Source organism: Caretta caretta, chromosome 21 (genome assembly GCF_965140235.1).
Source record: "Caretta caretta isolate rCarCar2 chromosome 21, rCarCar1.hap1, whole genome shotgun sequence".
Lineage (NCBI taxonomy): Eukaryota > Metazoa > Chordata > Testudines > Cheloniidae > Caretta > Caretta caretta.
Window position 1 is genome coordinate 7,786,800 of NC_134226.1, and position 12,558 is coordinate 7,799,357.

General features: G+C 50.2%; 1 protein-coding gene across 1 annotated transcript in view; it reads left to right on the forward strand.

Moving 5' to 3' along the window:
- The first annotated feature begins 9,662 nt into the window (after positions 1 to 9,662).
- The window catches only part of LRRN2 (leucine rich repeat neuronal 2), a 94,039-nt gene continuing 91,143 nt past the window's right edge, over positions 9,663 to 12,558 (forward strand). Inside the window, exon 1 of the mRNA XM_048826249.2 lies at positions 9,663 to 10,085. The gene's annotated coding sequence lies outside the window, so the exon portion shown is untranslated. The remainder of the gene's footprint in view (positions 10,086 to 12,558) is intronic.

Consider the following 12,558-nt stretch of genomic DNA (forward strand, 5'->3'; position numbering starts at 1 on the left):
GTCCTTCTGCTGCCCACATGAAACCCTTCTTCCCTCACCCCAAAAATGTACATGGAGCTGTGCAAATATGTGTCAGCATTCCTCCCCTTGCAGCCTCTACAGGAAGGAGAATCCTGGGCATCTTTCCCAGGATGTAAGCATGCTCCCAGCATGAAGAGTAAGGCTGGAATTCAAATGCACGTCTCTCAAGTGGCATTGCAGAGCAATTCCCATCCCCAAGGTAGCAAGTTTGTGATCCAAGCCTCCCAGTCATAATAATGCAAAGCCCTGGGGGAACTAACCTAGAGTTAGAACTCAAATCCATAACAATGCAGAGTAGGGCAATTCCACCACAAGACTTATTCCTATCATAGGACTTTTATGGCTCCCCTCATCATAGTATCTGGGCATTTAATAATCTTGAATACATTTATCCTCATAACACCCCTGTGCCATAAGGAGGTACTGTTATCTCCATTGAACAGGTGGGAAGCTAAGGCATAGAGAGACTAAGTGATTTTCTCAAGGTCACACAGGGCATCTGTGGCAGAGCAGGGACTTGAAACCAGTTCTCCCAAGTCCCAGTCTAGCAGCCTAACTCGCCCTTCTCTATACATAGCTGGGGGGCTGCTTTAAGGATCCAGCCATAATCATGCTGCACAAATGTGCACAAGCTCTGGGATATCATAGTTCTGTGCAGTTCATTTGCGTCCTGTTGTTGCCATGAAGTTTGCTCACCCGGGTGCATCCAGAACCCACTCTGTGGACAAGGTCACCACAAAGCCAATGGTGCTGATCAGTACTTCTCTGGCAGCTGGGGAGGAAGCTGCCCGGCATCTGATCTCCTTTCAGCCAAATATTTAGGGGTCAGAGATGACTCTCCCCAGTGCTTCTCTACATTGCTGGACTCTTCTCTGGTTCCCGGGGTCCACTACTAATTGCAGAACATCCCCGGAAAGTTCCATGTGGGAACAATGCACAACTCTGTTATGCAGGATTCGACTGAACCAATGACTCCTCAGTTCTGGTATCCTACCACCAGCTCTGACCAATTCCTGCTGATCTGAAACTGATTTGGAAGAAGAGGAACATACTACATCACTAACCTGGCCAGTTATACAGTATACTACACAGTGCATGCTGCAGGGAGGTGGGATAATGTCCTTCTTGAAGTCATCATGTTAGCCAGTCACATAACAAGATATCAGTCTAAAACCTGCCCCTCTGAAATGACAACCTATGGCAGGATTACCCCAGCATGATCTGGCCCTGAGCTCCGTTGGAGCCTGTAAGTGCAACTGTACTATTAATAATTATAATAAACAAAGCACCTGGGATCTTGGCTTATCTATCTGCCTGCCAGACTCTTTCCTTTGCTCTGGTTTTGGCACTTAGGGGGTTAAGCTCTTGGATGAATTCAAGAGCTTCATTGCTCACAGAAGCGAGAGACTGATAAGTACTAATTCAACCGGACATAACGTGGGCAGATGCTGTGCAAGCAATCCCCACCCCAATGCATGCAGAGCTGGAGTGGAGCACACCTGGCTTGCTATTAGGGATGGGTGAACTGGTTTGCATAAGAAACAATACAGAACCCACCCCAAAATGACATGAAAACTTTTTTGAGTTGCAGAAGAGTTTAATTCACCACACCATTTGTTCTCAGCTTTGGCTGAGGCCTCCCTGTATTACTAGTCTGGTAGAGTTATTCCAGATATCGATATTCAACATATTGCTGGGATCTAGCTGTCTGAGGTACTTATACAGCCCCTGTTACCAAAGCATCTGAGCACCTCACAATTGTTGATGTATTTATCCTCATAACACCCCTGTGAGGTACATTTGGGCTATATTAACCCCATTTTACAGATGGGGGACTGAGGCACAGAGAAGCTAAGTAATTTGCTCAAGGTCACACAGGAAGTACATGACAGGGCAGGGAATTGAACCCAGGTCACCTATCCTTAGCTGAGTGCCCTAACCACTGCACCATCCTTCCTCTCAGATACCACTTTGGAAGGCATTCAGATTCTACCCCGAGGCACACAGTATAAGAACCTGAATAAAACAGAATAGAATAGAATAGTTGCATTTTCTCCAAAAGCATGAGGCCCCCCCCTTTCCCTTCCTTGAGCTAAAGCTTGGCTGCAGTGCTCTCTGTCAGTTCCGCATGGCTAAACTGTGAGATTAAACTTTAGGACAGGCGGGTCAATAGCAGGCCATCAAGTACTGAGAGTAATTGCTCAGAGAGCATCCATTAGAGTCCAGATAGTTTCCCATGAGAATGATGGGCTCCTATGGCCTGATTGTGTGTGTGTGTGTGTGCGCACGCGCACAGCACTAACATTCTCTTTCCTCACATAGCAGAGGTTCCCATACTGTTGTCCAGGGACCACTGCCCACCCCTGAGCAGGGAGCTGGTTTAATACACGATTCTGACTCCCTGATACTCTTCCCAGGCTGTGTGGCGCTCATCCACAGAAGAGATTCTAGCCCACAGGGCAAGGGTTTCCAAACAGCTCAGCTGAGGAGAGCTCTCTCATGTAGGCAACAGAATAGCTGGTTAGGCCCCTGGTCCTGGTCGGCACAGGTCCTGGCGGGAGTCAGAGCAGTTGTGGAGCTGATGTAACTATGTCACTGGTGGAGAGCCCTCAATGGGCAGAGTCTCCTACATACCCCACACAGGCAGCTAGTACAGAAGCCATCTCCACCAGCTTTAGCCAGGGGGAAGTTCTCCTATACCAAAGGAATTCCTTGCTGGCCATTTGCAAGTTGTGACTCTGGCCCTATGCAGAGTAGTGAATGAACATGCTGGTTCATTATTGACTTTAGAATGCAGTGGGTCTGATTCTGTGGTATTTATATGGCCCCCATCACTGTTATCTGGACATCTCACAATCTCTAATGTATTTATCCTCACAACACCCTGTGAGATAGGGCAGTGCTGTTATCCCTCTTTTATGGGTGGTGAACGGAGACCCAGAGAGACTACGTGACTTGCCCAACAGGAAGCCTGTGGTGGGACAGGGAATTGTGTCTAGGTAGCTGGCTAGTGCCCTAACCACTGGACCATCCTTCCTCTCACCAATCTTCCTTGTCGTACACCAGTTTGACAGGGATGCTACTCCATTGACTTTAATGGAACCACTCTTGAATTACCCTGGTACAAATGGGAGAAGGATCACACCTAATACCTCTAGGTTTGGGAATGTCTTTATTTGTGTGGCTTATGCAGGACACTGCTTAGACATAAATAACAAATAGCTACGTATTAGGTATTAATGTAGAAAGTGTGCTAGGCACCACACAGACAGGGATGTGGATGCAGTCCCTGGCTGATGGCCTTGCAACCATCGTACTATTTATCTGAAAGCCTAATGGAGAGGGAGAGTGGATGGCCAGGGAGGTATCCTGACCCAAAGGGATTCTGGCTGTTCAGTTGCACAGTACAGCCATAAGCCAGTCTGAGTGTACTGGGAGGGAGGCAGGGTCTGAACAGTGCAAGGAGAACTGCATAGAGGCATAGAGTTAATAAAGTTCCCTTCCTGGCTGCCAGACATCCAAGACAGGCTTCTCTTGGGCCTTTCAAAGCTTAATCTCCTCTATAAATAAAAAGACCTGTCTGGATTCTGGTTTCCTGCATCTGATCCAGCCATATCTGTACCAAATGTTAAGCTTAGACAAGTAGGGTAGGGTACCATATCTCTGTATTCTAAATTTATGGCCCTAGAATTCAGCTGACTTTTTTTGGATGAGGCCCTTCCTCAGAATTCAGCACCATCCTTCTACAATAGAGATTAGGGGATGTTGATCTGGAGTTATGGTTCAGTCCAGTATAAATATAGGAACCACTTTCAAAATTCAGATCTAGGTCTGGAATTGGATTTTGGACACCCCAAAGCTCAGAGGTCTTTGGATCTGCATGCAACCCCCCTTTTTCATCTTTTAACTCTATAAAGAGTTTTCCAGGACAGTTTGTATGAAAGATATTTAAAGGGTGGGGCCTGGTCCAATTCCCACTGAGGTCAGTAACAAAACATCCATCATCCTCAATTAGTGCTGGATCAGGTCCTATCTCTCTACCATCTAAGGGCTAAAAGGGCTCTGTTCACAAGATGGTTTGTTTATTTGTTTGGCTGACAGTAAATCACCTGCTTTATTATAGCATTCTGTCATGGTTGCAGTGATCAATTTTCCAGACTCTGGAAGGCGTGACCAGTCAGAGGGGACCATAATTAAAGTAAGTCAGATCTTTTGGTCTAAGAAAATGCCCTTGACTCTGTCCCAGATGAGTTAAGTGCTGTCAGATCAGTCCTCACATGAGATGAAAGACTCCTGGAGTGACCCTATAAATTCTTTGCTTCACTGGGCTCATTGCAAACTCCCAAACCTGTTGCCAAGTCCAGGTGCTCTGATTGCCAGTGCATGGACCCAGAATCCCTTTCAAGGCAAGCATAGAAACCTAGCGAGGGATTTGCCTGTGGGGTTGCCAGAGATTAAAAGAGCTTGCTAACAAATTCTGGGTTGGAGGCGGACAGGTAAAGGTCTCCTCCAGTTTGTCAGTTCACTCACACAAAGGATGAGAAGGGCCTGAAGTGGAATCCTGAGTCCACCTGAAATTGCCTCGGGGTGTGGCCTTTGCCTGGCTAGTTTGAAGCATTTTCCCCGCTACTCAGCTCCCTGATGTGCTGTCATATTTCATCCATGCCTCCATCTGGCTCTGCTCTTAGATCTGGCTGGGATCTTTTAAATGGATTGTCTCTGTGCTGGGCTCAGCAGCTCCTTGCTTTAGCCAGCTATAGGAGCGTATGCTCTAGGAGATAAGAAGATACAACTCACAACCCTAGGAGCCTCTCACAGCAACATTTACGGGAGTCTGTGAACCACACATTCACCACTGCCACGGCATGAGTCAGGGAGCTCAGTTCTCCATTGCCTTGACCTCATGCCGTTATTTATGCCTGGGCAAAGGGGGCCTAAAACAATACGGAACTGGAGCTCTGTACGGATGTAAGTGCCTTGCACAGGCACAAAGCAGTGGAACATAAGAACATAAGAATGGCCCTACTGGGTCAGACCAAAGATCCATCTAGCCCAGTATCCTGTCTTCTGACAGTGGCCAGTGCCAGGTGCCCCAGAGGGAATGAACAGAACAGGTAATCAACAAGTGATCCATCCCCTATCACTCATTCCGAGCTTCTGGCAAACAGAGGCTAGGGACACCATCCCTGTTCATCCTGGCTAATAGCCCTGAATTTATTAATAGCTCCATGAATTTATCTAGTTCTTTTTTGAACCCTATTATGGTCTTGGCCTTCACAACATCCTCTGGCAAGGAATTCCACAGGTTGCCTGTGTGTTGTGTGAAGAAAGTCAGAGCTTTAGGGTGATTCATCTTAACAGCCACGGAGGATTACCATGGGGGCGAGGGGAGGCAGGTTCTGCTCCAGTTCATGGGCTCCCTTTCTTCATTGGGTCGGCACATACCATTCCTTTCCACCAAGTGAACCAATAGCTTGGCTAATCCAGCAGCTCTCTGACTCCCTCAGCCAGAGACATTGTACCTTAGGGCTAACAAACAAACAAAGAGCATTCCCAAACTGTGGTCTGCAGAGAGCTGTCTGGCCATGGGGCATTGGCTCCTCCTCCTAAGATGCACTAAAAGAAGCTACAAATGCACTGAAGATTTCCCTAATAGCACTTTTGTAAGGAAGCAATGGCTGTAGTTGGCACAGGATTATTATCCAGTGTTCAAAGGAAGATCAGGTGTTGGGGACCATGAATGGCAGGATGGATGTCCATAAAGCAATCTCTTTTAAGTTGCGGTCCACGCTCTGAAAAAATTGAGAGCCCTGTTGTAAGGTATGCTTGATGGGGTTGCTGACAGATAGCTAAAGGCGGCCTTCCCTGTTTCCCCTCTCTCTCTCTCTCTCTCTCTTCCCTTCAAAATATCATTAGGAAATATGAAACCTGTTTTCCCAAGGAGTGCTTGGGAGATCATTGAACTTGGCGTACATGATCTGAGTTATGTCCATCTGAAACACAGCAAGCCACCCAGCGGTGCCCTGGATGCCCAGAACGTCAGCGACTGCTTAGCATGGCCCAGTTCAGCCCTGCCGTGTCTGCTTAGCGTCCCTAAGCACAGCAGCAAAGCCAGTGCTGAGTGCCCCCTGAATCCTTCCATTTCACTGAGTTACCTGGGAGCTGAGGGTGCTAGACACCCTGCAGGATGGGGCCCTCACTACTTGGCATCCACCTGACCAGGTTTTGCAAACCTAACAGGACACCAGCTTTCTCCCACCTCCGATGTCCAGGCCTCTCCACTCTCCTCAGTTCTGGCAGTGGAATTGCCCAAATACAACCACCACATTTTTAAGGGTTTTCCAAACTGACCAGAGGCCTGGGAATCTCATGGGGAAAGGTGTTCTCAGGGGATATCCGGGTCAGCTCTGCAAAATCAAGAAGCTCGATCAGTTTGAATAATAACAAGAGACCTAACCCTGCATCCATTAACACCCATGTCAAAACTCCCAGTGATTCCTGTGGGTTCAGACTCAGGCATTCAGTCAGCCATTCAGGCACTTCTCCAAGCCAAACCCTGCCTGGAGGTTCATCTGTTGCTATTCACAAGGGATGCCTGCTAAATAAAAGTCCCTGATTCAACAGTCAATCCCTCATTCAGCAAAGGATTTAAGCACTTGCTTTACTTTAAGCAGGCACTTAAGTCCCGTAAAGGACATGCTTACATGCTTTGTTGAATCAGGGCCAAAGTGCCACAGCATCACCCATCTGCTCTGGCACACGGGCAGGAACGTTATGTTATTTGCAGCATGGCCAACAAAATCAGGTCATTGCAGTCCCTTCCCGGGTCTCCCTCTCTAGTGTATTCCCCATCTCACTGCCCAGCCCACTGCCCCAGGTGAGTAGTCTGGAACCAAGCCAAATCCCATCTCCAGTCTAATGAGGAAGAGAAAGGCATGAAACAGAAAGACAATGGTCATTGTTATTCTTAGGGCATCCAGGATGCAAGCAACTCCAGGACATCAGCCATCTGGGGCTGTGAAGGGATGGCGTAGGTCAGATGTCAGCTGGCAACGATGGTCTTGAAGAGCAAGCTACACCAGCATGGGACAAGAGTCAGCCAGCTACATCAGCATGGGACAAGAAATGGGCCCCAAACCAGAACCCCAGTTCCAGGCTCTCACTGGCTTTGTTCAAAACCCATATCTGGATCTGAATTTTGCACATGGTCCCATGCCTATTTGAATGGGCTTGAGCTAAAATCACAGGTCAGAACAACCCAGACATTTGGAGTGGTTCAGACTCCAAAGGTGGATCTGGATTTAAAAAATTCTGTATAGCCCCCAATTTTTAAATGAGCCTGACCAAAACCCTGCATCCAAACACCTTGGACTTTGGGCTGTCAGAAATCTGGATCCAGATCTGAATTGTGCAGCCTGCTATGGCATAACCACATTGTAAAAAGGTGGGCGGCTCAGGTGGTTGTCTCTGCTGTGGTTTCCTCCAACTCTTTGTTTCCAATGTGTGGCTACTTCTTCTTACTGCAGGTGATGCCCCTTAGGCGTGGTGGCTTCTTTTCAGTGTTTTCAAGTGGAGAGAGAAATGGTTGGAAAGGTGGGGGAAGGAAACACAAACACAACCTGCCAAGAGGACACTGGCCTCTGCAATCTGAGGTCCTCTTGATATGATGTTGCAACATAGAGTGTACTCCCTCTCCCTCGCTGCAACCCCCAAGAACGCCCACAATCCCTTGCCTCTGGGACATGGTGGGGTCAGGGAGTGATTTTTCAGTCATTTTGTAGGTCAACGATCCCAGAGGAAGCCCATCCTTGAAATGCAGGTTCCAGGGGAGATGTAACCAAGTAGGAAGGCAGCTGAGTCCTTGCTTTCTCCCTGTGTGCTGCTGTCAAAGTCCTGACGCCCCAGGCTCTTCTCCCCCATACAGTTGTGACTCTGTTTTCACCTGCACGCCAAGAGTGTGATTTTAGGGCACAGGCCTTTCTGGGCCAGCACCATGACATGGTGGAAAATTCTTATCTGCCAAAGCTGAACTCAGAACTCTGCCTAAGGTACATATTTGGGTTTCATTACTAGCTATCTGAATGCCTCACAGTCTTTACTGTGTTTATCCTCACGGCACCCCCATGAGGTAGGACAGTGTTATCATTCCTATTTTATAGGAGCTCAGAGAGGCTCAGGGACTTGCCCAGGGTCTCACAAGAAACTTGTGTTGGAGGAAAGTATTCAGTTCAGGTATTTTAGGTCCCAAGCTAGCACCCTAAACCCTGAGCCATCCTTCCTTTCTGAAAGGTTAGGCCTTGAATACAGCCAGCTCAGATTTCTACCCAGCCCAACCTCAAGTAAACTCTGCTACACTCCTGCCACTAACAGCCAAGCTGAGCATGCGATGTAATTACAGGGAACAAGATCTGAATGAACTCACTAGGATTTTAGAAGTGGCAAGTGAGGATGTGGGCCAGAAGCAGTTTGTTTGAGGCCTGCTTGGTTCCACCTGGGGCAAGATGGAGGAAGACACCAGGGCACAGGTGACTTCCATGTGGCTCGGTAGGAAAGTGACACTGTCTCTTGTTAGATGTTCCACAAGGCCTAGAAGTTGCAGCAGGGTGGGAAGCAAATGGTGGCAGAGTGGAGCCTGCAATTCGTGAGGCTTTAAAAATCCCCAGACAAAGAGAAGTGTGAGGAACCCCAGCCAACTCCATGCCAAGGCCCAGTGTGCCCCTGAGCCAGGCTGGTGCAAAAGAAAAGGAAGGTCCTCCTTGCCAAGACGCCATGACCCAGACAAGCCGGGAGAGGTACAGAGCAGCTGAGCCCCCAGCATGCCCTAGTGATAAATAAATGTGTCAGCTGGTGAAGAGGGTGCAGAAGCAGACGAGGATGCCACAGAGCCATGCCATTTTGAGTTGGCTCGTTGCAATGAGGTGGGAGGTGTCTCTTGGTTCCTCTGCCGCACCAGGGTGCCACAAGCCATAGCAAGTACCCCAGGGCTCCTTGCGCCACTGTGGCTGCTGACCCCTTGACACCCAGAGCTGCTTCAGTGCCAACCTGCCATGACACCAGAATAGTGTGGGGAGCCCTACAGTGCCTCAGTGCCAAGATACTGGTCTCCATGCTAGCACCGAGAAACATAAGGAACCCCAGGGCAGCGTGGCACCATGACACCACAAGCCAGTATTGTGTGATGGGAGCGGGAGGAGCCATGGGCATGCTGGGGCTAGGGCCCTGGCAAGCCGGACGGGCACAAACCAATTGCTAGTTCATCCCACAAAGGCTTCCCTCCGCATCTCGGCCTTTTCAACAGCCCCAAACGGGGGAGGCGGGGCGGGGGAAGATCTCAGACAGAGAGAGACACGTGTCACGTTGAGGGACGCAGGGAAGCCATCTGTGTCCCCAGAGGCGCCGATCTTCAAACCGATTTAAACAGGACGAGCTGCAGTTGAGTCCTTTGATGCTCCTGCCTGTGCTGTGAGGCTCAGCCCTGCCAGCAATCTGCTTGGCTCCCTGCTTCTGCCAGGCGCCTCTTGGCCTTCCGGCCCTCTCTGGCCCCCCTTGTTTACGAGGCAGAGCTTGCTGGCGCCTCAGGGGTTAAGTGGCACAGCAGGCAGGAGCTGATTCAGGTGGGTGGCACATTGCAGTGACAGGGCTCCAGCGAGGAGGAGGGAGGATGGAGAAAGAGGAGGAGGAGGTGGTGGGAAGCTGCTGAAAGCCAAGGAGAGTGGAGTGTGTGTGCTTACAAATGCGACGTGAGAGGGGGAAGAATGATGGTCCCTCCCTGCTGCTTCCAGATAAGTAGCTGAAGGAGAGAGAGCGGGAGAGAGGGGAAAATTGGCTGGCCATCATCTCTGAGAACAGAAATAAAGTGTGTGTGTGGGGAGGTCGGGTGTGGGGGGCATAGAGCAGAAACTCCTCAGCTTTGGCTGGTCCATTACGCCGGCTGCAGAGGAAACCGCAGCTCCCCATTGTCTGTCAGCTCCGGGGCTCCGTCTGAACCTGATGTGTGCATGTCCGTGTCAGGGAGCAGACAGGCAAATGACAGCGGCGCTAGAAGACCAGAGGAGAGTCCAAGGGTAAGTTGGGATCCATCTATTTGGTGGCGGGCATCGTCAGTGCACAGAAGGCAAGGGGAGATGGGGAAAGCATGGGTGCATTCATGGCTGCATGGTGCGACTCTCGGCTGAGGATGGGGAAGCCTTGGCACCCAGAGTTGGGTGGTGGTTGTTTTTTCCCAGTGCATTTCTTTCTCTCTCTCCCTCTTATTTCTAGGACAGATGCTAAATGCTGAGAAAAAAGGGGCAAGGGGTGTGGGGGGATGTGCATGGGGGGGATGCTGTGGTTCCTGTGTGTTTCAGTTGCGCTAAGATGAACAGGTGGGGAAAACAAGATTGAGTCAGGGACGGATAAGGCAGCTGATAGAAAGGAAGGTTTTCTGTGGCACAGATGTTAAGGGCCTGATTCTGATCTAATTTACACTGGTGTAAATCTGGAAACTCCACTGGAATCAATGGAGCCAGGGCCAGATTCGGCTCTCAGTGACTGGTGTAAATCTGGAATAACCCCAGTGAAAGCAATGGAGATGCGGTGGACTTTTACCGGTGGCAGTGAGATCAGAATCCAGCCTTGGATAAGAACACCAAGAGGATGTGATCTGGCCAGGAACCAACATTTTCAGCACATTAACCCTTCTGTGGCTGAGATGAATGAAAACCATTAAGCGAGAGAAGTTAGATGTGGGAGAGAGGCTGTGTTAAATAACCTAGCCTGGTCCATTAGCCTCCTACCTCCACCCCTGCCAGCACAGAGCTCAGCTCGCAGATGGGAGAGGGGAAAGCGGAGCAGAGCACAAGAGACTGCAAAGTAAAAAGTGATCCTCAAGCCAAAACCTGGGAGCAGCTGACAAATACAGTGGACATTGACTCTGGAATAGCACTGCAAATGTACCCAGTGCTTTTGCAAAGGGGATGCCTGCTCTGGAGAGCATCTGGCAGCAAGCAAACAAGCAAAAGAACCACCCACCATCCACCCTCCAGAGCCCGCAGAGCCCAGGGAAAGGAAAGCCCATGCAGATGGCTGTCTGTCTGTCATCCAGCACCCAGAGGTGGAGGCAGGGTAGCAAGGGGTGAAGCCCATGTGTCAGTGTTAAGCACAGAAGGGAGCAGTCTCATCAGGCTGCTGTAGCAAAGGGTTGGTTAAGCAAGCTGGGGTTGGGGATAGGGTGCCTGCTCCCCTCTCTTGCCCCGTGGTATCAGCAGGAGAAACACCAGGACAACTGATGGTGTTGGCAAGGTCTTGCTGCCTTGCTGTTGGCAAGGTCTTCTCCACCCCCCCACACACCCCACCCACATAGGCTCACACACACCATGCAGGCACTCGCCACCCTATACACCCCTCCCCCCATGGCATGCTAAAAATCCCAGCCCTCTTTTGATGTTTCGTGACTCCAGCCTGCCAGAGCTGTGCAGTGTATAATCATGTGCCTAGCAAGGCTGAGTTGGGAGGTTAGGGTGAGCTCTTGTTTCTAGCAGATTGATGGGGATTTGTTTTTCCTCTGCTATTGTGTTCCGTCATAGACTCCCCCTGCCCCCATCACCAGTAGCACTGCTATGAAATCCGCCCTAGTAACAGAGTGGAGGCTCAGGCTGCAGGGGAGTGGGAGGGTAGCAGCCATGCCCCCGGGTGCTCAGTGTAAATAAGGCTGTGTGATTCCAGTGTTGCTATGCTTAGCAGTGACATCAATTGTCTTCTCTCTCCCCCTCCTCTGCTCCGATGCCTGGACAAGAACCAGGTCTCTCCCTCCTGCTCTGCCTCTTGCTCTGTGCTGGAGCCTGGAACAAAAATGGGCTTGAAAGATCTCAGCAAGTCCCTTGCTCCCTCTAGTACCTGGTTAAGACTCCAGGCATGATAGGGTTGTGCCCAGAGAAAGTCATGCCCTGGGGATATCAGCAATGGCAAGGAGAAACTGACCAAAGGAGAGCCAAGCCCCTTTGGGCGGGGAGTGCATGAGAGCTGTGGATACTAGGGATCGGGCATTGAATGGAAGGGAAATGCCCTTTGTGCAGGAGGTCTTGAACAGGTTGCAGGCCGTGGGCCAGTGGTGATGGCCCTAGGGGATGCCATGTGCTCAGTTCCAATGTATGCCCTTATCCAGGACTGGAATGGGAAAGAATGAAGGCGTGAGAACCTGCAGGTCCCCTTGGTCTCAGTGGGCAGCAGCGGGCACTCAGCACCTCGGACACTCAGGCTCCTGTTCACAGGCTCTCAGAGGGCTGAGACTGTGGGAATCTCCTTCCCTTTCACCCCCTCACACGGCCATGCTGGTCCTGAACCAATGGGGCACACAAGGCAGGTAGTGCAGATCCTTATTCCTGGGCCAGCAATTAAAGTATAAGCCCCATGAGCTCTTCAGGGCAGGGAGTTTTGTGCTTTGGGTAGTCCCGGCCACACTTCTCGCATTTAGCAAATGTTAAGCAAATGGTGGTAATAATACATGCGAGGGTCCTGGGTCCAGTGGTCCCTTCTTCAGCTAGGGCAGGTTCCACGTTA